This window comes from Cygnus atratus, chromosome 2, assembly GCF_013377495.2.
Source record: "Cygnus atratus isolate AKBS03 ecotype Queensland, Australia chromosome 2, CAtr_DNAZoo_HiC_assembly, whole genome shotgun sequence".
Classification (NCBI taxonomy): domain Eukaryota; kingdom Metazoa; phylum Chordata; class Aves; order Anseriformes; family Anatidae; genus Cygnus; species Cygnus atratus.
Genome location: NC_066363.1, coordinates 156,999,504 through 157,024,393, shown reverse-complemented (window position 1 = coordinate 157,024,393; position 24,890 = coordinate 156,999,504). Strand labels below are relative to the sequence as shown.

Genomic DNA, 24,890 nt, shown 5'->3' with positions numbered 1-24,890 from the left:
GAGGCGTGGGAACTGAGGGGAGACGCAAACACACGAGAGCGTGGTCTGAACCGATCCAACCCTCCCCGTGCGCCTCCCTGCCTGACCCGCCAGGGCAATTCTCCTGCCAGATTAATTCCTCCACCCGGCCTGACGCCTCCAGGTGGAGATGGTTTTCTCTGCTTTCCCCGCGGGCCAAATCCCGCTCGCCCTCAGACCCCAAAGCAGCCCCAGCAATAGCCATGCAGACTGCAGTGGTGTGGGACGAGGACATTTGGAGCAGGATTTCGATGCCCACAGCCCGTGGACTCCAAAGCACTTGGACACGGGGACCAGACCTCCAGAGAACCTCAATCCTTTTGCTGTCTACCATGAGACAGGGTAAAAGGGCTTTGCTTCTCAATGCGCTTGGTGTTTCAGCACCCCAAAGGCAGGGAGTATTTCAGGTGACTGAAGTGAAACCACAAAACTGTTCAGGCGAGGCTGACCCTATCCTCCAGAACCGAAATCCCTTCCCTGACACTCGCCTTCAGCACCCACTAACCAAACAAGGTGTGCCCACAGCAGACACGGCATGTAGGGATGAATAATGCTCCTCTCACCCCTCGCGTATGTCAGAATAAAGTTCAGCCATCACCACGGGCTAAGGCACCGCACAAGGGAGGCTAAGACCAAACACGCAATACCTCGAAGCTATGAGGAATGAGGAAATGGAAAGGACTTGTTCCCACCCCAACCGACTTGAGGCACTGCTCCTTCCCATAAGCCTCCACCAGATTGGCAGGAAAATCTCTTTAGGATTATGGGGATCTGTTCAGGAGCTCAGAGGTTAATTGGAGCAACACCCTTGGGTGTTCACACGCAGAAAGGAAGGGACAGCTTCTGGCAGTAAGGTCATGGAGCTACCGGGCACATCCCTCTGGAGCATTCGGCATTATTTAATTATTGCTGTACAAATAGCTAATGTGATTTAAAGTATTCAAGGTCTCTCAGGCTTTGCAAGAGAAACAAGTCTCTTTTTTTTTTTAAGGACCTCTCCCAGGGGCTGGGTGTAGCAGCATTTTAGCCCAGCAAGCCCTGTCGCAGCACTGAGCACTCGAAGCCAGATGACTTTAGGGCTTCTGGGCAGGATCTGGCGCAGAGCATGGGCAAAGCAGCTCGGGTGCATCTCGGATGCTTAAATGTTGCCATTAAGAGTGTCAGCACCAGCCAGAACAGGACTTACAGCGACTCAAGAGGTCAACTCCAATCCCACCTGAAATTCTGTGTACTGCTCAGCACCAAGGGATCCCCATCGTCCCAGAGGCTGCTTGCTGAGTGCATTACATCTGAATTTGAGCCCAGCAGTCAGCATTAGTACTGGTCACACAACTGTCTTCTCATCCTTGATGATGCTACCTAGCACTACCATCACCTAGCCAGGCTCTGCTGCCCTCTCCTCTACGGCAAGCACCATTGTGTGCCCGCTCTGCACACTGGTCTTAGCTGCATGTGCATCCCCAGAGGCATGTGCATATTTTCTCTGTGTCCTCAGCTCAGAAGAAGCCCTGCCCTGGCCAATGGCCCTCCCTCCCCGCCTGTTAAAAGAAGCAAGAAAGGTAGAGACATGGCCACGAGCCGTCCTGTGACTCTGCTCCCTACTGGCTCTCTCCCATCTGCCCTGCCCAAGGCATTTTTCCCCGTCACGGTCTGGCACATCTATTTCAGCTCTCAAATTCAGACGACTGTCACATATCACGGGGAACAAGAAACAGATTCCCACTGGTAAAGGAGGGTCCTAGGGCAGTGTGGCGTCAATGACGTGCCCTTGAGGTTCAGAGGAGGAGGACCCGACTGCTTATTAGTCCCATTTCCCAGCTGGAAGTTTCTAGGGATAACCTAGCCAGGGAATTCTAGGGAAAGCTTTCAAAAAACTTCTAGTAATGCACTGGGAGAAGAAAATCCCCAGCCTTAATGCTGCTCATTGCACAACAAACCACGTGAACCACTGGACGCGGATCCAAAACATCAGGAAAAATGCAGAAGAGTCTCTACACCCTTCTAGCAAAATCATCTCATCTCTAGAATAGAATAGAATAGAATAGAATAGACCAGACCAGACCAGACCAGACCGACCCTTGGACACGGCCTCTTGTGCCGGGATAGATTACACATAGATAACTCATATACATAATATACATATACACATAGATAATATTCATATACATAATTCATATACATAATTCATATACATAATTCATATACATAATATACATATACACATAGATAATTCAATACACATAGATAGATTCTAGGATTTTCTTGTTACCTTGTGCTAGATGATTTCTGTCTTTGAAAGGACTCAAATTCGCAGTCTCATCACCACTGCATTCCCCTCCTTGCTCCTCTCCCAGGCCCTCTTCTCCAGCTTCCCTGGTCAGCATGAGCTCTCAAGCATCACATCATGACCTCTCAGCATCACAAGGTTGAGCTGCTTTGCCCGTTAGCACTTCCATTAATTCAAAGATGCCTTGTCTTGGAGGACAGGAAGGACAGCAAGATGGAAGCACGAGGTAAGGCCACAATTGCTCCTCCAGAAGTCAAGCACATGCTCGGTGGCCAGCTAGATAATACCTCGCATAGTCCTGCCATTGAGAGCTAGGAAATGAGTCAATAGCACCATGCTGCACCTTCACACTGGCAGGAAAAAGAGTCAGGAATGAAGGCGAGTCATGAAATCAGAGCAGCATTACTCAGCATGGTCAGCCTGTCACGGCATCGTGTGATCGACCACTTGAGTCACAGGAGAGGAATTCATCTCTGTTAAGTTTATGCACCTAAAGCGCAGTCTTTTATGCCTGGCCGCACGACTTCGGCTTCTTTTATAGCCTGTGATTCATCTGACCTCTCTCAGATACTGTTGAGGATTGAATCACGCTCTGGTTCTTCCTATTCCTCTGCATCGGAAATAAACGGAGCCGACGGTGACTAGTTCATCTCAAGTCAGACATCTCACTTTTAGGTGCCAAACTAAGAGCAAAGGAATCCCACTCTGGGTATTGTCATTTCTCCTTAATTGAAGGGCTTAAAGCTTTCAAAGCAGGAGGACAATGACAGTTGAATTTGTGGTTGGGCTTTTCATGCCAACATTCAGAGACCGTTCCTCCCCTGCCAGCTTGCTCAGCTTAATTCATGGGAATGTCTAGAAACAGGCACCCCTGGAGCACAGCAAAAATGAGCCCAGCTCTGGCATTTGTGTGAGCAACCCGTCCTTTATTATTTGAGAAATGCCAGCATTGTGCAGCAACTATAGGCACCAGGGAGCCTACAGAGGCTTCTTTGTCACAAAGACCAAGTGCAAAGCTCCATGTGGAAGGTGCTCTGCTGTTTCTGCAGTATTTCAGGTGCAAAGGCACAATGCACAGCTGGTTTCGGGGGTGTTTGAGGAGTTTAGAATACATAAGGAATCTGCCCTGAAATGTCATTTGGGACAGGAAGGATTGGAGAGCCAGGAAAGACAGGGTAATGCTGGTTAACTAAAAGAGGTATCGCGAGCGAGGTGCAAATCCTCCTGTGCTCCGGGGAGGACAGGAGCTTGAGGGCAGCTAAAGTGATAAGGAGAACCACAGGAGTGGGTTTTTCCCCCCTGAAAGGACCCAGTTCCCCTGAGAGTATCCTACAGCACCGCAAGCCACATGGATGGAGGTAAATCATTCCTCAGCCCCTGGAGGATGGATCTCTGAGGAGATGAGGTTTCCCTCTCCGTTAGGAGATAGATCATAGAGGAGTAGAAACAAGGACCTCATCATTTCAGCTTCCCACCCCCAGAAGTGTTGCTTGCAGAGGAATTTGAGGCACAGCAGAGCAAAGGAGGGAAGGAAAAGGCTTGGGCTGTGCCCATGGGCTGCACTCAGACCCCAAGGGGCTACAGCAGGGCCAGGAGGAGAGCACTGGGGAAGGAAGTCTTACGGCAAGGTCGGACAGCAGCTGTCTCCAGGAATGAATCCAGGAGCAGCATCCTCCTGGGATGGGCCAGGAGGATCTTGCATTGACTGCCTGCCCTTCCTGAGTTCGGGAGGAAATTAATCTCCCACCGTGGGCTTCGGTTTATTTTTACATTGCAAGTTAGCCCGAAGGGAAAAAAAAAAATCATAAAAAAAAATAAAAATCTATTCCCTAAAAGGAATAGCAAATTTCACAGCGAACTAAGGAGATTAGTCAAATCCCTGTGACCGTCAGCAGTTTCACTTAGGTCAAAGCCTGGCATAACTCAATCTCTGTGAGAATGGAGAGGAGCAGCTCGGACTGCCCGGCTCTGCAGACGGAGCAGCCTCTCCGAAAGGGCCCTTCTGCAATATCTGGAGGGAAATGTCCCTTCTGCAGCCCCGGAGAGGAGAGGCAAACAGTCAGGCTGGCCCAGAGCTCAGACAGTGAAAGGGAGCATTATCTCTTGCAGATACCACAGGGAGACCTTCCATGCTGGGAAGCAGAAGGGGAACCGATTTCCCAGGCTAGGAGACATCAAAGACTGTGTGAAACCTTCCGAAAATGCTCACCCTGAATTTCTCATGCCTGGGTGGGCACGTGGGATGACTCTCCATAGGGTCAGGGAAACGGAGACAGCGGGAGCTGTCGGGTTCTGATTCGCCTCTTGCTCTGGGGGAGAAAAAGGAGAGAATTTGGTTCAAAAGCTAAAAATAAACACGCCACCCGCAGGTTTGGTTTTGCACAAAAAAAAATCGGCTTGAGTGAGGTAACCTAGGGCCCTTTCTGGATGAAATCATTCCCATCCCCTGGCCAACACGCCCATGCTAATGGGCTCAAAGAGCCATCAGCCTTTCAGGCTGTGCATCCAGCTTCATCCCAGGGACCAGTGGGAGCTGTCACGCCACCGCCGCACTGCACGCAGCGAGCAGAGAGGTGTCGGAGAAGGAAAGCGAACAATTTTTTTGGATTGCTCTAGGGAGAAATGGGGCTTTCAGCTTGTACTCCAGGGATTTTAAAGATCTGTAGCCCTCTCGGTGTGACAGTCTCCCTCCCTTTATATGAATACAGGCAGTATTGTTTTAAATTGTGTCCTGGAGCCAAATAAGATGGGAAAGCCCGTGGTGTCTGCAGAGAGGCTGGAGGCTCTTTGCAATTGTTTCCCTTTCCCTGATAAAGCTGCTGGTGTGGTTTTTTTGAAGGAAGTAGCATTTTTTCACAATTCTGAGCTCGCCTCACAGGGCAGCTCGTTCTCTCTTTGTGGCTTCTCTGCCATTTGAACCCTTTCAGTAGTACCAGCCCTGAGGTTTTCAAAGTCATGAGTCAGGCACTGGGAAATCCTTACACTGATTTAGAAACTACAAGATTCAAAACAAAACAGCAAAAGACAAACCAAATGCGGAGACTTTCGAGTTGCTTCTGATCTTCGAGCCTTTAACGTTGAGAGTGGAAGGGTCCCATCGCGGTGCTGCTGGGCACCATCACACCTGCTTTTCCATCTGCTGTTTCTTTTCTTGTGTTATGAGCTCTCTGGGGCAGAAAGCATCTTCCTGTCCCGTGAATAGGCAGAATTTAGCACAAGGCGGTCTTCAAGCAGGATGCAGCCTCCTGGGCAACAGGGGAATGAACGAAAATCATTACAGTCAGCTGCTTTACCTATGAAATACACATCTGAGGGGAAAGCAAGACAGCAGACAGGATAAGGGAAGGCAGCCAGCACCCTTGGCCACCACAGCTGCTGGCATTTTCAGCTTTCGTATCAGCTCCTGACCCGGTGAGAGCTTTGCTGCAGGAAAAAAAAAAAAAAGCAATAAAGATGATTCTAGTGCTGCTGGTGTCAAAGCACAGTCTGCATAAAGGAAAAGACATTCGGGTTCTGGTTTTAGTAGCAGACATTGTGGGAGCCCCTGAAAGCCCTCTCTGCCCAGGTTCCCAGTTTGATTAGTGCTGTTGGAGCAAGCAGGAAGACAATCCCACTCCCAGAAATTTACATCTCTGACGCAGGGCACAAAAGCAAAAAATGTGGCCCTCACCTCCGCAGGTGGAAAAAGCAGATCCAGAAGGATGGGGTGACCGCATGGCTCTGACCTCCATTTCTGCTGCAGATGGTCTCTTCTACCACCAAATGTCACCAATCCTATGATTAAAGCCTATTTTGACCTTTCTTTAAAGTCTCGGAGCATGGAGGAATGAGTGAGGAAGCCTGAACGCTCTTGCCTGCTGCAACAACCTGACCTTGGAGCCAGAAATGCAAGAGTGAAAATGCGACAGAAAAGGAAAACCTTCAAAATCTTTGATCCAGATGGAGGAGCAGGATCAAAACCACAGTAGTGCCTACTTGGCAGATCTACCTATGTCAAGGCTGAATTTGGTTCTGGACCTGTGGGAATAATAATAATAAAAAGGGAACATCCTCTGCTATTTCCGTAACATGGAGCTGACCAAAAGCATGAGTTAGGCTTTGCCCCCAGGGGGTCCAGGCTGGGCAGAGGTAAGGGCCCTTTGCTCCTGGTGATCTTACCCGTCTGACATTTCTTCTCATGCATTTTCCCATCCTCCAGCCCCCTCCCCCCCCCAGAAAAAAAAAAAAAAAAAAAAAAAAACTAACTGAAAACACACCTTTCAAAGTAACATTTTCCAGACTGCTTTGCAAAAGGTGAAGTGGGATGCGTTTTTTCAGCACGGCTTTGGCAGAAGCTCGCTGCTCTTACCTGGCCCCTCGGTGTCTGCGCCCCGACAGATTCCTCCTGCAAATCTCCAGCTCCTCTCGGCTTCGCCTTTTTGTGGTGTTTGTTTCTCTGCCCTTTTTAAATAAACCATTGGCAGTTACTATGGTAACACGCCTCATTCTCTCTCCCTCCTCCCCAAAAGTCTACTTCTATTTAACAGGCTTTTAAAAAGGCTCTATTTATACTTTCTTTTGTTATCCTGCCCCTGCTCCCTTGCAGCCAGCCAAGGGCAGGCGCGGAGAAGTGCAGGCACTAGCCTCTGTTACTAATAATGGCCATCCATAAACACGAGAGCAAGCCGTGGGGATCAAAGCTGTGACCTTCATCAGGAGATGCGCTGCTCCTTAGGCGAACAAAAAGGAAATCTGAGGCATGGTACACGGCGTGCTCAGGCGGAAAGCGATGCTAGCAGGGGCCATCCCCACCTTCCACCCTCCAGCATCACATCGAGAGGCTGCAAGTCCTCCCCAAAAGGCCAGCAGGCAAAAAGCAGCCTTGCTGTCACTGCAGGCAGCTCCCACCTTTCCTCCTTTCTCACCGTCACACATTCATCTGCTCTGCTGGTAATTGGATAGAGGGAAAAAGAAGAGCTGTGCTGCATTTTTTTTGCTTCCCAGGAGGCAAAAAGAAAGGCTCCCTCCTTATGCTTTTTCATTTTAACTATCAGGGCTGCTAGCAAGCGTCAAGGTTTACTTCCTTAAGGCTCGTTATATCATTTAAACGTGCAGGTTGCAATTTATCTTAACCCTTCACAGAAGCTGTAGGTGCCCAAATTTTTTTACCATGGCAGCTTTTCTCCTACTGTCTTTCAGGCCTTTCTGCTAATAGAAAACAATGGGTGTGAAACAGTCCAAGTCCCATTTGGTTCCTTTCTCCATTGAGAGGTTTCACTTGCACGGTCAGGCTGGTGCCAGAAACCACACGTTTTTTGGTCATCTTTAGGGTGTTCCAGGAAACATATTGTTGACAGAGCTCAATTTTTCAGTAGGAAAAGCAAGTAGAAGAAAGACTTCCCAGCCCTCCCCTTCTTCCCTCCACATAAAGACAGCTTTCGGGACTTCTTTGCTGCCAAAGCATGACCCCAAAAATCACAAAACCATTTTTCTTCTCGCTCCCCAGCCTGGCCAGCACAAGAAACTGTGACGTTCCTCCAGAAAGGGTTAAGATATCTAAAACTTCAGCCTCAATAAGCAGCCAGCAAAAGTGTCCTGTCCCCAGGGCAGGCTCAGTGTATGAGAATTTGCTCAGATCATGTAATGTTTGTAACTTGATTTCCTGCCGGAAAGCTTCAGTGGGTGGAGTTTCTGCTGAACCAGACAGAACTAGAATTATTTCCTTCTCCGGATTGCTTGTGCATGTCCAGTCAAGCTCAACTGAATTAACAGCAACCGGCTCGTTTCCCCCACACCCCCTTTCCCATTCACCTCTGGCAGCAGAGGCACGGGAAGTATGCAATAATCCTGCTGCCAGGCCGAGTGCCTGAGGAGATGGGATGGTCCCACAACCTTCTTCAGGCCCAGCTTTTTTTTTTTTTTATATATTCTGGAGAAAGGATGTCCTAATGACCAGCCTGCTGCCCTACTGATTTCCTACACGGCCTTGGGAAAGCCCCTTAACCTCTGCCTGCCCCCACTTTCTGTGAAATGGAAAGGAAGCTTGTGGGAGGCCTGGTCTCCCTGCTGCCACCGCTGGTATCAAAGCAAGGCCCGCCAAGACCGAAAGCAGGAACTTCTCCAGTTTAAGCTTAAAAACCAGTCGCTTTTATTTTTCCTGGAACAGTGCAGACCTGTGGTGGATTGCCACGGAGGCACTTCTGCAAGGGAAAAACAGCTCCCACACTCACAACTGCAAACTGATTCATCCCTCCCCTGCCTCCACCACCCCAGGAGCCATGAGTTTCCTTCACATCCCTCACCAAGCGCAGCCAAACCCCCTCAGGAAGGCCAGATCCTGCCCCAGGTGCTGGATTTTTGTACCAAAGTTCTGGGTTTCACCTAATTTATCGCCAAAGAGGTCTAAGCTGAACCACAGCAAGGTGCTTTCGTCTAGACTAAGAGCATCCACGAAGGGGTGAACGTGTGCCTAGCCAAGTGAGATCCTACAGATCTTGTAGGAGAAGGAATTAGAGCCCAGGCCAGGAATCTACACCATGTACAGCCCCAGGACTCTGCTGGCTTTGAATGGTGCCAGATCAAGTTATTTGCGGTTCATCTGGTAATCCAGACACTTGACCATTGATGTTAAGACGAAGGTGAACAAGTTCCCTTCCCTCGGTCAACTTCCAGAAGCGTCTCTTGAAAATCCTCCCCATTCACCCCAACAAAAAAAAAATGAAGCACTGTTATTATTATTTTTTCTTTCTCACGGAACTAAGGAGGAAACTCCTCCGAGGCACAGAGACATTTCTGAGCTCCATCTTTTTCTCTTTCTTCCAGTCGCCGTCTCGGCACCAGCCGCAGAGCTCGTCTCTACCGGATGCCCAGGGCACACCCTCTCCCCTCTGCACCGATAGTATCATGCCCTTAGGATGTGTCTGCACTCCCAGGTAGAGCTGGTTACGCAGAATAGTCCTTTCCTTAGGGCTGGCTAAGTCTGGATGTCTGGGTGTGAGACAGAAAGTAGGCCCTGCTGCTTATCACACAAGGAAAATTATGCAACTATGTCCTTTAATGAGGAGAACGAAGGCTCTGAATAGGTCCATGAGGTTGGCTGCAGGTAACTTCTGGCAGTGAGCAGGGCTCTTGCAGCACTTCCCAACGCTTCCAAGTGCCAGATGAAGTGGGGCATGGATGGAGCAACCAGCTGCCTCCCACCAACCTCCTTAAATCAAAGGGCCACTACACCATCTGCAATAAAAAAGGACAAAGCTTGAGGACCATAGCACGTAGCATCACCAGGACAGCCATCAACTCATAAAAGTCAGATGGTTTTCTGTTACTGCTACTCAGCGATGATCCCTGTATGGCCTCCCCCATCTCTCGTCCATGCAAATACAACCTCGTAGAGTCTGGGCCCAGCTCTTTCTGGTCTGAAGGCTTCATCGACTATTAATACCCGGGGAAGCCATGAAGTATGCAAGCACGGTTTTGATGAGTGTGGGAACAAGAAAGGCGTTAGCACGTATGAGTGAACTTCAGTTTCGCTCCTGTGCTGAATGCAACTCAATTAGTCAGTGCCTTCAAGTGAAGTCCAAGTGTTGGTCCAGCTATTAAGTGACTCTTCAGGAAGAGGCAAATGCTCCATTTTCGGCCTCTTCTGGAGGAAAAGCTAAATTAATTAAAAAAAAAAAAATATCTGAATCAGAACTTTTGCTTTTTTTTTTTTTTCCTAAACTTTCTCAGCTCTCCGAGAAAGAAGTATTTACTAGTCACTGCCCAGCAGCTTCCAGGAGCTGTGCAAGCTGGAGAAAGCCAGGCTGCAGGTGAACGTGACGTCTGTCAGGAATGCTAACCAGAAACCTCATCCAGCTGTTGAAATCCCAGAGGAACACGATGTGGTAACTGCTCCGCCAAAGGAGCTGAAAACTACCTGCTCTACTCGGTGGAGGACTTGTTCAGTTTAATTAATTAGTGGATGGGAGGAAGGAGTGATCTGTGTTGAAGCATTAACACCAACATACCAGGAATCCATGTTTCACTTCCTACCCCAGTGGAGTGGTTTCTCCTGCAGCCTTCCCAAATGAGAATTATCATTTTTCTGCTCCTTTCTTCCAGCAACTACGAGAAATATTCTCTGCAGGTGGCAAAAAGGAGAGTAATTTTTTCCATCAGTTCGGTGTTAGAGCGTCCTGGCTCAAAGAAAGCTGCATTTGGCTGAAATGGAAACGACAGAAGGGATAGGGAAGGACTAGGGAAAAAAGAATATTACAGAAACTCAGAAAAAACAGGTGTATGGCTGCTGCCCCCTGGGATTAGTACCCGCACAGAGGTTACAATCCTTCCACCTTGCTTTTCAGTGCCTTACACTGAAAAACATGCTCAAGGATGCTACCACGCACAGGATATCGTCGATATTTGTGCTGCAAATCCATTCAAATTCAGGAAATTACAGCTAACGTGAAGCCTATGTGATCCTCTTAAGGCAGTGACCTGATTGTGGAAACATTTCTCTCTGCCTGTTTTTTTCTAAAATATTCTTGAGAACAAGGCAGGGTTTGGCTGAAGATGGACTCAGGCTCGCCAGGAGACCTGAAGGTGTTCCTCCAATCAATTTTTTATATTCACACACAGTAAAAGATACAGAAAAACAAACACGTTCCCACAGAGCCTAAAGCAGTTCCCCATCACGCCTGGGAAACGCCAGGGAAGGAAAAAGGGTTGTGCTGCTTCAACCATAAAGGATTTCACCAAAAACACCCAAGTAAAGCAGCTGCAAAGTTGCTTTTCTTTGTTCTTTTTTATTTTTTTTGCTTTTGAGTGTTTTGTGGTTTTTTTTTCCAGTTTTCAGTTTTTTGCTTTTAAAGAAAGCATTTGCAAGTGGGTTTTTAGTCAGTCCTACATCAGCAGCCCCAGCACAGCTGTGCCCCTCCAGAGCTTTTGCTAAGCTCTGTTGGACTGATTTTAGCACCCCAAAAAGACGTGCTCCAAGTATTTCATTCAACAAACTGATGTGAAGAACAGATCATTTTCTCACTTAGAAAGCACAGCGGGGAGTGAAAGAGCAAAACCTAAATGTTGGCAGCAAGGGAAGTCACGGTTTTGTTTCTGTTTTCTGCAGGGCTCCACTGCAAGGTGTGAGTTTGCTGCTGTCTCATCGAGGTTAGGCTGATACTGTGCCTCTCCCTGGAGAGGGCAAGGTAGGATTTCGGCGTGCAGGTGGATGGCCCTTTTATCCAGCCGCCTGTTTTCACGCTTACCAGGACTGAACGTCTCTAACATCCTCTGAAATTCACCAAGAGAGTCAAAAATTTAGCAAAAGATCCATTTTCTCTACTTACCCAGATACGAAGACTCATTACATTAAGACTGGTAAAACTGACTTTTCTCTTTACTAATTCTGTGTGTGTGTGTGTGTGACGTTTTAAGAAATTCAAAATCTTTATTTTCATCTCTTTTTTTTTTTTTCTTATGGAAACACTGAGCATCAGACGTCCGCAGGTTCTGCTGGAGGATAAGCAGAGGCTGTGGCCTCCTGACCTTTTTAACAAGGTGGGTTCTCAGAAAATACCCAGCTTTGTGAGATGGTTCTGGACACAGGTTTAGTGCCTCTGAGAGCCTGAACATCCCTTGGGGAAAACACAGCCTTGAAATGGAAGCATGTTGGAGGCTCTCCCAATATCCACCTCCAGCTCTTATTTGTGCACGACGCCTTTTGAACTCCCAAAAAGCCCCACAACCCCTCTCCTTCAACGCCGGTGACACCCTCAGCATCTCCACAAGGAGCCCTGCTAGGAGAAGCCCGCGAGAAATCAGCAATAAATGCGAAAAAAAAGGGAAAAAAGGGCAAAAAGAGGCCGGCGGGCCTCCCTCCCTCCCTCCCCTCAGCCGGCCCCGCCCACCCACAAACCCCGCCCGCCGCCCCGTGACCCCGCCCACCCCGTGACCACGCCCCCTCCCCGCCAAAACCACGCCCCCTCCCTCCTCGGCCCCCCGTTGGCTCCCCGCCGCCGCCGCCACGTGACGAGGGAGAGGCGCGGCCCGAGCGCGGGGAGGGGGGGGCGTGGTCAAGCGGGAGGGGGCGTGGCCAAAGCGGCGGCGGCGGCGCGCGCGCGGGACGGGAGCGGAGCGGGGACGGGAGCGGAGCGGAGGCGGCGGCGGCCTCGGGACCGGGAGCGGCACCGGGAGCGGGTCCGGGACCGGCGGGGGCCGCATGTGCGGGCGGGGGGCGGCGAGGGCGGCGTGGGGCCGAGCCGGGAGGCGCTGCCGGAGCTGCCGGAGCCGGCGAGCAGGTCGGTACCGGGAGAACCGGGCGGCGGGGAGGGAGAGGAAGGGGGTTTGGGGGGGGGAAATGGGGTTAAAGGGGGGGGAAATGGGGTTAAAGGGGGGGGAAATGGGGTTAAAGGGGAGGGGAATGGGGTTTTTGGGGGGGGGCACGGGGACAGCGCGGGGTCGTTCCACGCGTGGGAGACGCTGTGGGTACGGTGAGAGCCAGGAGGGGGCGGTGGGAGGGGGGGGATGCGCGGTGCGGGGGTCCTGGAAATTTGGGGGGGGTGGGGGTGTTGGGGGGCACGGGGCAAGAGGGTTTGCACGGTGCAATGAGCCCTGCACGGTGCTCTGAGGCTTGCACGGTGCAATGAGCCTGGCGTGGTGCAATGAGCCCTGCACCGTGGGAGGCTGGTGTTATGGGGGGGGGGGGGGGGGGTGCTGCACGGTGCGGGGGTCCTGGAAATTTTGGGGGGGTGTTGGGGGGCACGGTGCAGTAAGGCTTGCACGGTGCTCAGAGCCTTGCACGGTGCAATAAGCCTTGCATGGGAGGGCAAGCAACGTTGCACGGTGCTCTAAGCCTTGCACGCCGTGGCTATACTTGCTGGTTTTGGTCGCATTATATATATATATATATATTTTTTGGTCGGATCGTTGATAATAGCGAGCTGTGAAACGCCGGCGGGTGTACGTAAAGCTGGGGACTTTGTACTGCCACCAGCATCCAGCGCAGATACCTGAATACAGGCAGGAGCTTCATCTCGTGTTGTCAGTAGGCTTCAGAGTTAACAGCCCAGGTGCTGGCCGTGCCAGCAGCCCGGTACCTCAGCCAAGTCCCTGGCACGGGGGGGACGTCAGATCCCAGCAGGGACCGTCACACGTGGCACCGGGGCAGGTGGAGGAAGCGACTTTTATCCTCCGGGGAATGCCCTGCGCTCCCTCGGGGGAGCAATCCTCGTGCTCCCTCGCGCGAGGCCCAAAATAGCCGTGTCACCGGAGCCCCGCGAGCTTTCGGCCCCGTTGGCTCCGCTGGCAAAAGGCGAAACCTTTCGGGGAGTAACAGCGTGCTTAAAGGTTGGCAAGGGACCTCTGGAGGTCGGCTCCTCCACCCTCCTTTCTTTATCACTGCTTTAATTTCATTTTTTACGTGCGCCTCGTTGACTGAAAATCACGCGCCGGCTCCCAGTCCCTGGCGAGAAGCATCCTCTGCAAAGTGCATTTCTTTGCTTTGTGCCTTTAAAGACATCAAAAAAAGCCGCATTTAGGCCCGTTTCCAGCCTAATCATCCCTTGCGAGCAGTGGAAATCGGCGCCTTGAAATGCAGCGGCGCTTGGTACTAAAATAGCCAGCAATAAACATAGGCTCCTATCAATAACCTTAATTACGGTTTGGGGTTCGTCTTAAATAGACGCACGTTGCCACGCCGTAGGGAAGTGCAGGTTTAGCATCCGGACGGGGCGTAACGTGTTTTTGTAGTGTCAGTGGAGAAAACAAACAAACAAACAAAAAAACCAAACATGGGGGTTTATCTATAACGTGCTGTTGGGGAAGAAAATGACAAATTTTGGGGTCGGGAGCGTGGGACTTGTTTCTGGGCACCACGTGGGTGTTGGGTTGTCCCATCTCTGGAGGTGCAGCATCCGCATTTGCATCTCAGGAAGGCTTGGATGGGGCGAGCAAGTCTTAATGCTCTGAAAAAACCCACTCAGATGGTTTTTTGGGTTCTTTTCCCTCTGATTTTATCCCAAATTCATGGAGGCAAGCAGCGCCTGCTGCTCCGTTACGGGCTCGGTTTTACTCGCTTACGCCACTTGGCGAGCACGAGAAGGGCCCGGATTCCTGTGGCAAGGAGCCCTTAAAATTTCAACAGCTCTACCTATAAATATAGGCAGCGTGAAAGGCGATCCGCCTTCCAAAAAAAAAAAAATTAAACAAATAAATAAATAAATAAAAGCACCACGCTCCTTTCTTTAGTCCGCCCGTATCTGCCCGACTTTGGCGCAATGCAACGCGTCTCCGGCTGGGAGCCTCCAATGCCTCTTGCTGATTTCTGTACAAATAAAAATGGGTGTAAAGGTGGCGTTTTAGGGTGAAACACACCGGGATGTGATGGCAGGAGGATGGCAGTGGGGGCAGCTTTTGGGATGGCTCGGTCCTGGCGGAGCTGCGGCGCCATGGGGCGGCGCGCGTGGAGCCCGGAGCATCCCTTTGGGTGCGAGATGGTGCCTTGGGTGAAAATCGAAAAAAAATCATAAAAAAAAAATAAAGAAGTCTCCTCGAGAGTCTCATCTCCGGTGAGGAGCCGTGGGTCACCTTGCGGGGCCAAAGCTCGGGGATGGGGACCGGGGGCCGGCGGCGCGGGGAAGCGCTGCGTGTGCACTTCGCCCCGGCGCGGAGCAGACAGGCTCCGCACGTGACCGTCTGCATTTCAGCTGATCGCTGGACCACTCTGCCAACAGGCTCTTCTCGCAGCTCGGCGGCTGCGATACCGCTTCTTTTTCCCCTTCCCTTCCCCACCCCTTCCTTCTTTCTCCCCTCCCCACCCCCCCCCCCCCAGGTCCTCCGCCTGCTTTCCGAGCCCAAGGCTGCGACGGGGAGCCCGGCTGCAGCTGCGCGGGGTCCGCATCCAAATGGTTTCCTGGAAGGCGAGTGGTTTTTTTTGTTGTTTTTTTTTTTGTTTTTTGTTTTTTTTTATCTTAAAACGGTCCTTTTCCCTTCGTCTCTACGCTGGTTGCGTGTCGGCTTTCGTGGCTTTCGTTCCTCGTGGCACAGGAGGATCGGGGGGGGGGGGGAGGGGGGGAAGGAGGGGCCGAAGGGTTTTTTTTTTTTGCCCGCGCGGATCTCCCCGCTGCGGTATCGCGCCCGATCGATGGCAGCTCTGTCCCCTGTCGTCTCTGCGATAGTTGTCGGCGATTTCCTCTTGACGTCAGTGCAGTTAATCAGACAGGGAACGCGGGAGCTGGCAGCGCCGCTGCCTCTGAGCGCCTCGCAAAGCCGGGGGGGGGTTGGACACGGGGTGCCCGCACGGGCTTGTGCTGGGGGAGACAGCATCGAGGCAGGCTTCCAGCCCGGGGAGAGCTGGCTGCAGAGCCAAACCGGTGCTCTTCACCCTTACCAATCCTCCCTGCATCTGTTTTTTCCCTTTAAGAATTATTATTATCATTTTTTCCTATTAATAATAAGAGAAGCAACGCAATCCCTACACCTGCTGCATTGCCGGAAGCAAGGGCTCGAGAGCCCTCCTTGATTTTTAAGCAGCCTCTATTTACCTAGCTAAACCTTTTTCTTCTTTTTTTCTATGTTTTTTCTTTTTTACCCCTAAGCATTACGTGAAGACGTCTGACGGCTTTTTTTTATGGCCGGGCTGACAACGCGGGTGGCGGTACCCGCGGAGCCAGCGCCACCCCCGGCACCCCGCCGGCCGCTCGGAGCCCCTCGCGTCGCGCTGCTTAATTACAGACTTAACGAAGCGTCGCGGCATTTCTGCCGAGACACGAATACGGTCCCTCCTGGCCACGGTTTTTACAGGGCCGGCTCGCGGAGGGAGGGCGAGCTGGGCAAGGAAACGCTTCCCGGCGGCACCCTTGGGAGCTGCGCACCGAGATGGAAACGCCCGTGTCCTCCAGCCCGGCCCTCGCCGCCGAGCCGTTTCCTTCCCAGCTCCGAGCTGCCACTCAGAGCCTCTCCTCGCTGCTGTGGTTTTCCACAGCCGGCTGCCGAGCGTGACAGCGGCGAGAAGAAAGGCAGCGCGGGGGGCCGCGGGGGCCGATGCTGTCGGCTGCCGCCACCCGGGGACGCGGCCGCGCAGGTGGGCTGCGGTTGGGTCCCCCCCGGCTTCCTCCACCCCTCCAGGGTGTTTCGTGACCCGTCCCACCTGCCTGCGCCTCTCCCAGGGCTCCTTCTCCTCCAGGTAGCCCAAGCAGAGCAGCCGAGATGCCCCGAGATAGGTGAGGAGCAGACAACATCCCCATAACCCTACAGGGGCAATGGGGAGAGCGATGGGGCTACGGGGTTTTGCTTTAGGAACGGCCCCAACCCCTTGGTGGCATCTCCCAGTGCTTCCAGGCTTCAGGCAGGACCTCAGCTCAGGCTCAGGCTCCCCACCACCTATCTTGCTCAGGACCTCCCCCCTCTTTATTTTATTTTATTTTAAGATCAAGGTGCTTCCTAGCAAATAGCTGGAGGAGAAGCACGCGGTGGGTTTTGGGGTTCACGGGGGATGCGGAGCAGACCTGGCCCCAGCCTGTTGGCTTTGGGTTTTCGGGGTCACAGCCCCCAAGCCCCACTCTCGCTCCAGGGAAGCAACATGGCTGGGTGCATTTTTCAGCTCTCCAGGGCACAGGGGCTTAAAAAAAAACCTTAAAAAAAAAAAAAAAAATTAAAAAAAAATTAAAAAATTGCCTCCGAGCTAAGCAGGGTAACGCTTCATAGCTGGGTGCAGGAGTTAATTTTTCTTCCCTCTGCCGTGCCCTGCAGCTTTTCTTCCCATGCAGAGGGAGCGGGGGAATTTGGGGTGCGAGTCTGGGCGATCCCGATGTCCCCTAGGAGGGCGGCCACCCCGGGGCCCCCTCCGTGTGAACGGGGTCAGCAGCTGGGAAATGGCAGAGCAGAGTGGTAATTCCCAGCTGCCACGAAAGCGGCTCTCAAATAAAATTCCCTCCGAGAGCAATTCCAAGTATTTGAGGGTTTGAACTTTTCCGGGGAGGGCTTTGGGAGCTGCCGGCTACCGCGCTGCACCCTTGGCACCGCGGGGGAGAGACCCCGGGGGAATCGGTTTCGTTATCCCAGCCTCTAAAAGGTTTTTATTCTATTTTTTGTTAATGTATAAATCATTATTTTTATTTGTTAGCTGCGTGCCCGCCGCGACGACCCAGAGCGGAGCGCTGCTGGAAGCAAAGCTTGCCCTAAACCCCGGAGGGGCCCCGGGGCTTGCAGGAGTTGCCCGTGGGGCTCGGTGGCCCTCGTGGTGCCACCGTACCTGTCCCCACACGTCCCCAGGGGCCGGGCGCCCCTTGCCATGCATTCCTCGGCCGGCACTGCTTGGTAACGTGGGCACAACAGAAAACAAACTTTGCCGTGAGCTTTGCTCTCCCAGAGCCCCTGAAGCTCGCTTTCAAAAAAAAAAAAAAAAAAACAAAAAAAAAAACAAAAAAAAGAGCAATGTGGTCTTTTTTTTTTTTTTTTTTTTTTCTCATGCTCATGAAAATTCTCATACCAAAGCTGTAACCTCCGCTGGCCCCGGTTTCGTTGGTTTTTAAGGTGGCTTTTGGGGGCGTTTAAGGGGAGGTTTATCCAGCCCCGCTCCCCAGCCTCTGTGGGTGCCAGATTACAGCGTGTGCAGAAGGCAAAAAAACAGGGGGGTTGGTCAAAAAATGACCAAATTGCGGCTGGGGACAGGCTGGGTACCCCGAAACAGGGACAATGTGCAAATGCAGCCGGGCTGGAAATAGCCCCCAGACTACAGGGATCCAGACTATAGCGATCCCCAAAGGGATGCTGATAGCGGGGCCGTATCCAAACTCACACCTCTCCTTCCCCACCACCCCTCCTTTGCCCTTTTTAGAGCGAGCTGGGGATGAACCAAGCCTATTTGGGGCAAAACCCTGCTAAAAACCCATTTGCAGCAGGGTTTTCCTCCCCGTGCACCCTTCATCTCAAGATTTTCTCGGCTCCTTGTAGACTCCTTTCCCATCCTTCCGCCAAGCCGTCCGTCAGCCTGGCAGTGTTTTAATAACCCTTGACTCTTTTTTTTTTTTTTTTAAGTTATGATGATTGTTTTTCTTTTTAATTATCATTTTTTACTGCAGGGAGGTGGGAGAAACGCATCTCCTAAGGCAGGGAAATGGCAGAGACCTGCGAGTCCCAGGGGGAGCTTTGCCACGGATGGGAACAGCCCCTGTGCTTACCCGGCCGGGTCCGGCCTCCCAGCCCGAAGTGGCATCCCTCGGACCACACACTTTGCTCTCTTTTTTCTCCCTCCCGACCTAATCCCTCCAACCCCTTAGGCTTTTTTTTTCCTTGTTGTTGTCGTCGCTGCTCCTCTCCGAATTCCTTCTCGTTCGCAGGCTCGCCGCCAGCATACAACACGCTATAAAAAGGGGACTTGTTCTCCAGGCTCCCCTCCGGTACAGAACATTTACACAAATAGCCCCGCCACTCGGTCCCGTTCCCCCTGCTAGCGCTGAGCCGCTGGGAGGGTGCCTGGGGAGCGGGGCTGCCGTCTTAAGAGAAGCCAAGAAGTCGAATTTCCCGGAGCCCGAAGCCCAGCCAGCGTTTAAGCTCCCCTCCTCCTCCCGTCAGCTGGAAAAACAGAGCCGTGCCTTTATTTTATTTTATTTTTTTTCGCCCCTCTCAATCCCGGTGGAGCTTCCCCGAGAGTAAACGCAGCGGATGCGCTTTGCATCCCTTTGGGCAGGTGCGGCCGCGGGGCAGGATTTGGGCACGACCACAACGTTTTGGGCCCCAGCAAATCCTCCGGGAAAGGAGTTGCAGAGCCCTAGGTCTAAAAAAAAAAAAACAAACAATGCTTGCGGTTCCAGCATGGTTGGGACGGGCTGGAGGGTTCATCCCTGCGGTGGGGACGGTCTGGGTGAGTCGTGTTTGCTCCCTCAGCTTCATCCCACTGCTGCGTCTAGCACGGGGACCCCGCTTCGCCACCCGTTTTGCACTTTCTGGAGGCTCCGCGTTCGTTTGTAGGGATGCTGAGATGCTCGTCCTGCTTTGGGCCATGCAGAGCTCTCACCAAGCTTCTCCTTCCTCCAGACTTCCCCATTACACCATCCAGACCTGCAGAAGGATGCCCCACACCAGCTGACAGAGGCGCTCCCATTTGAAGCTGATTTCCTTAGCACTCTCCTCTTTTGCAATGCAAAACCCCTTTTTGGCAAAAGAGAGTTTTTTTTTTGTTTTTTGTTTTTTGTTTTTTTTTTTTTTTCCCTAAGGCAGCCTTCGGTACCATCCTTCCTTCTCCCTCCAGCTCGCAGCCTCGGGTAGCGACGTGACGGCTCAATCCCGGCCGTGCTAATCTCGTGCTAATCTCTGCCCTGTTCTTGCGAAGCAGAAGTTTCCTGCGCGGGGCTGAGCCAGGTCCTTTGCTCAAAGCCGAATTGATTTATGGCATTTAACTTCATCGGAGCAAAACGCACGCAGCTCCCTAGCACGGGTCCCCTCTGGGTGCCTAGGGCCGTCCACGACTCGTTAGGGTGTGATTAAAACCTTACCAAGCAGGCTTGAGGCTCCGTGCATGAGACCCTACAAAACTCAGCACGATTTGAGCCTGCTCCAACGTAGGATTTGCTGTCAGGGCTCTGCTTGCCCCCTGGGGGTGGTAAATTCCCGCTTTGTCGCCTCGTTTCCCCCGCTCTTTCTTTTTGCTGCCACGTTTGCCGTCTCTGCTGTGGGTTTTCTTGGCCGGTGGGTGCGTTTTTGCACTCTTTTTGGAGGCCGTGCGGTCATTCCTGGGGATGCTGAACTGCTCCTTCTGGTTTGGACCCTCTTCTTGGCAGGTGGGGCTCGGTTCCTACCCTCCCTGCCTGGAAATCTTCTCCAGGTGCCCAACTTCTCCAGCCTCCTGACCACCACCAGCCAGCTCCCTTATTTTCCCCAAGCTTTCCTTTACTTAAAAGCTGATTTCGATGTGGGTTTTTTTTTGTTGTTTTTTTTTTTTTTTCATCCTGCTTAACCTAAACTGCATCAGCCTTCGTCTGTCTGAGGCAGGGTTTTATGTTCATTGCAGCATCCGTCTGCAGTGCCGTGCCCTCGTTAAACCGCGCGTAAATTGGCATCGCCGCGGAGGAGCTGGGCCCTGCGGTTCTTAGCAGGATTATTCTTGGCTCTCCGCTCTCCCAGCGAAGCCGCTCTGCTGGCGTAACAGTTCCCAGCCTCGCTCCTCTACAAAGTCAGGTGCCAACCCGGCGCTGAGCAAATTCCTGGGAGCAAACCAGAACCCGCTGCATCGCTCCGCAGCAAGTGGGTTTCCACCCAGAGCATCTCTTCTCTATTCTGCGGTGGTTTTAGCACATCACGTCAGGCATTAAACTCTCCGAATCCTCCCCGAGCAGCCCGCAGGCTCCTTTACAACCGCAGCTCCAGCCCGGACCTCCCGTTGGGCATCGCCTCCTGCGCTTTTTGCCATCGCTGGTCTTGGTGGTGCTGGTGGCATCGTGTTTTCTTGCTGCCTACATCACCGTCCACTGCTTCCAGCACTTCTTTTAGGTGCAGCTGGCCATTTGCTCCCTGCAGTTGCTCTTCCTCTTTCCTCTCTCCCCGTTTCCTTGATTTCTCGCTGTGTTTGAAGCCAGGGGAGGTCGGGGCGTGTTTCGCAACCCTTCCGCTCCCGTTATTCGTTTCTTAGAAGCGAAGGGGAAGGAACCGCAAGCAACAAAGAGCCCGAGCTTGGAGGACTGGCTGTTTATTTGTCAAAGCTAGAAAAGCCAAAGAAGACGAGAGGAAATCCTCAGCAAAAATGTACCTCAATTAACTTCAGGCTTGGGCACATCAATTCTCGGAGGAGCAGAGCCGTGGCAGCGGGAAGGGGGGGACATCTTCCTGATGTGACTTTAGACGGAGGTGTTTCCACTGCAATTACTGCAAATAACATTAAATATAACAAAATAACATCTCAGGTTTGCATTTTGCACCCTGGGCTGGCCTTTTTTGCATTGTGCATCCCATCTTGGTGGCACCTCCTGCAGTGGGTTTGCCATAAGCCAGCCCCAGGGGTGCAAATGGGGTCGAGGAGACTCGAGCCAGCCTTTAGATGCTCCGAAGAGGGGATGGGGACAGCAGGATGGCTCAGATACCAAGGCAGAAGATGCTCCGAGACAAAAATAAGATCCTTAAAGAGCCTTGAGGATGGCTTAAGATCTTCTCCCTTGGAAGCAGCAATTACCAGATGAAAGAAAATGTCTTCAAGCCGGCGACCAGACATCTTGGAGCATCTGGTTTGAGTTTTGCCCGTGCGCTCGGGGCGGCAGGGAAGGCTGCTCGCTGTGGTTATAGCCGGGCAAGGCGGAGCGGCGTCCTTCGGGGAATACGGCCGGCGCTTACGAAACGCCCCGGACAGGAGCGATTTCCACATCCCATCACAGAACCGTTTAGGTTTTCTCTTGCCTTTTTGTCCCTCCTCGCTCCCGAGGAGGCATCGCTGGCGCGTAATTACCGCCGGCTGTAACGCAGCCAGACCGATGTCTTCCTGGCAGAGGCGAGCACAATAGGAGCCAACGGCTATTGCGTGCCCCAAATAAAACGATTCCAGCCCCAGGGCCTCACCCAAACGCGAGGCATCCAGGACCAGCTCGGTGCAGTTTGCTCAAACCCACAAGACTCGCTCTGCTGGCAGCTGCCCCTAAATTTCGTTTTTTTTTTTTTTTTTTTACTTGGTTTCCCCCGCTAAGCCACCTGCCCGCTGGCCACATCTCGAAGCGCACCTGCGGCTGCCAGGAGCAGCACATCTGGCTGCCGTTAGCGGGCTCCGTTCGGGGCTTTCTTGCTAAAAAAGATTATTCACGGCTTTAATTGAAAGCAGAGGCCGAGGCACGGCACGCGGCTGCACCCCGCCGGCCGGCGCGTGGCTTTGCCCGGCTTTGATGGAAGGATGGAGACACCAGGTTCCCCCGAGGAGCCGTCCTGGAGCATCCCACCGCGCTTCTCTTCCTGCTCCCAGCTGGGATTTACACCGAAACCCGAAGGATTTAACTTTCGAGCCCTGAGCAAAGACAGCCCGAGGTGATGCAAATGCATGACCTGGCCCAAATCTCAGGAAGAGGTAAATATTGCATCACGCGGAGCGGGCTGTATCCTTTGCCCCAGCTTGAGGGGCTTTGCTTTTCCCTCATCCTCCCAAGTGGCTTTGACGGGGAAAAGATGTACCAGCAGCTGGGCTCAGCTCCATGGACCGTCCATTTGAAATTTTGGTGGTCCTCACCCAGCTTGGGAGCCTCTGCTACTCTTATTCTGATTCAAATCACCTCGGCTTTGTGCACATCTTAGACGTGGGGGCTCAAACTCAGCCCCCTTCCAACCAGGAGGTTTTGGGAGGAGATGCACGGTGGGAAAGGCTTTCTCCTTGCTACCCGGTTTAATTACGGGTGCTGTGCTGTTTGCAGTAGGACGGATCCCCATCCCGTCCCCGTGTGAGGCTGCCGGCGGGGAGGAATTGGGTTTCACAACCCATCTTTCCAGGCTGCCACAAGATTACTGGAAGGAGAGGAATGTGCCGGAGAAAACGTCCCAGTTGCTGTTAAAAGGCACGGCTTTCTCTCCTCCTTTCCTCCCCGCGTCACCCTGGGGTGCCTTTGCCCTCCTGGCCTCCCCTTCCTGTGCAAATAATTGCAGGCGCGATAAGCGGGAGCCATTTGGCTCTCGTGTCAAGGAGCTCGTTGCTTTTGCTTGCGGTGCTCCCGGGACGGAGCTCAGCCCCTTTATATCTGAACAATAAATCTCATGGCTCTCCAGGACACACCCTTCGCGCGAGGCACTGATGCCTCTTAAATAATGGGCCTGCCAGATGCTTACTCCATCTGGGTGAAGAGCACGCCAGCCAGTTGTAGCATCTGCAAATCGTTTTCCAGGAGAGCCCAGACAGCGCGGGAGGCTCGCTCGAGTCCCTTTCATCCAGCCCTTTTGAATCCCCGCAAACATTTCTGGGCTGCTTGGAGCAGAAGCGTTTGTGCCAAGAGGAGCTGCTGGAGCCTTCTCCCTGTGTGCTCGAGGTGAGGGACGTACCCTGCACATCTTGGGTGCTGGGGAGCTGGGTTGAGAAATGCTTCGGAAAGTCTGAAATCCGTGCCAGGCAGAGGTTAATTTAGGCTGTTTTCTCGGATCCATTCCTTATGTCCACTGATGCTTGGAAATACTGGGAGCATCAGACGCAGAGCTGTGGTGCTGAGTGTTGGTTGAGCTGGTCTGGCACTGGATCATCTCCTTCTGGATGATGTGACACTGAAAAGGCTGAAGGTGGGGACAGCTTTCTCTGTTGTGCCCCCTTGCTCTCGTTTTGGGGCACTGGGACCCCAGTAACATTTTACCTCCAGCAAGAAGAAATCCTGCAAGTTCTCTGCAGGTCTCGTTGCATCTGACATGCCGGGGGTGAGAGCTCCGTGGTGCACTTGCCCTGGTTTCTCTCCCAGCCTAATTACAAGCCTCTTGGACTCTCTCAGGCAGCTTTGGCAGGTGCTCTGCTTTTCTAGCTCCAGCGCCGGGGAGCCCCGGCCACAGCCGCGAAGTCTTTCCCCGGCTATTAGAAAGCACTTTCCGCTGCTGGAAGCTGTGAAGTGAAAAGGACCTACACAAATAAACTTCCCAAGGGCAGGGAGTCAAAATATCCCTGGGCATGTTTGGTGGAAAAAAGGTTAGCCAGCCCCAAGTCTTGGACTCACTGCTGGCCTGACCTTGTTGACAAAACACGGGGTTATTAATTGGGGTTTTAGGCAAACGGCCCGAGGATATTCAGCAGGAGCTTATCCATCACAGCGGCTGAGATCTCCCAGGGCAGCGCCGTGAGAGCAAATCTGGCCGTGCTCTTCGCAGACCTCCGCGGAGAGCTGAATGAAATCCCTTCAGGATGCCTTGGCTTGCCAAGCTCCCCCGAAAGCCAGGCGGCAGATTTGAAGGCTGGTGCGTAACATGCTCTGGACCTCAGGTGGAGGGGATGCACGCTGCACAGCACACTGTGCTGTCTCCTGCTCCCCTGCTGATCCTTTTCCAGCCCCAGCCTTCGTCTCTCAAGGACATGATGTGTTTGGAGATGCACTTAGGGACTGGCCGCGGCTCTGGGTTGGGGTTTTATTGCTGAGGATAAGGCGTGCAGGGGTCTCAGATTCCCGCAGTGGCCACGGGAGCATGGGGATTCCCCAGTAGTGGAGCTGGGGCAGAAGCACAGGAGGTGCCCACTGAGAAACTAGGCACTTTAGGGTTTGCTGAAAGGACTCTGTTGACCATAATCGAGCTCTTGGCTCCCTAAATTCAGGTTTCTTCTCTCAAACTGAATCCTACCCGTAGCACTGTAACTCCAAGCAGGAGCTTCGTGTTCAGGAGTGACCTGTGCTGCCCCAGCACGGTCCTAAACTTCAGCAGCCACTCGGTGCTGCTCCAGCCTTTGACATGCTCGCCGTCCCGTGCCAATCCCCAAGCTCAGTGGTTTTTCTTGGGGCTGCAGCAGGGCAGCTGTGGCTACTTCGGGTGCACCCGCAGCGTTTCAGCCGGAGAAGAGCCGCCGGAGCGGCTCAGCCGAGCGGGAGCAGGAGCCGGCTGTTCCTATCGCGGCTGGCGAGTTCATTCACAGGATCTCACGGCAGCGAACAGCCCATCTGCTCGCTTCCCTCGGCTCGGAAAGCAAGCAGAAACCAGCGCTGGCGCC

General features: G+C 52.7%; 1 protein-coding gene and 1 long non-coding RNA gene across 6 annotated transcripts in view; one reads left to right on the top strand and one right to left on the bottom strand.

The window, feature by feature from the left end:
- LOC118255490 (uncharacterized) overlaps positions 1-2,569 on the bottom strand; it is a 71,869-nt gene extending 69,300 nt beyond the window's left edge. For all 4 annotated transcript variants that reach the window (XR_007707761.1, XR_004780956.1, XR_007707762.1 and 1 more), the window contains exon 1: positions 2,288-2,569. This is a non-coding gene — a long non-coding RNA (uncharacterized LOC118255490). The remainder of the gene's footprint in view (positions 1-2,287) is intronic.
- A 9,814-nt stretch (positions 2,570-12,383) lies between these two features.
- Positions 12,384-24,890, top strand: part of PTP4A3 (protein tyrosine phosphatase 4A3) — a 36,133-nt gene continuing 23,626 nt past the window's right edge. The window contains exon 1 of one of the 2 annotated variants that reach the window (XM_035561688.2): positions 12,384-12,558. The gene's annotated coding sequence lies outside the window, so the exon portion shown is untranslated. Of the gene's footprint in view, positions 12,559-14,955; positions 15,178-24,890 lie in introns of those variants that run through there. The other variant, XM_050708472.1, reaches the window with a different exon arrangement.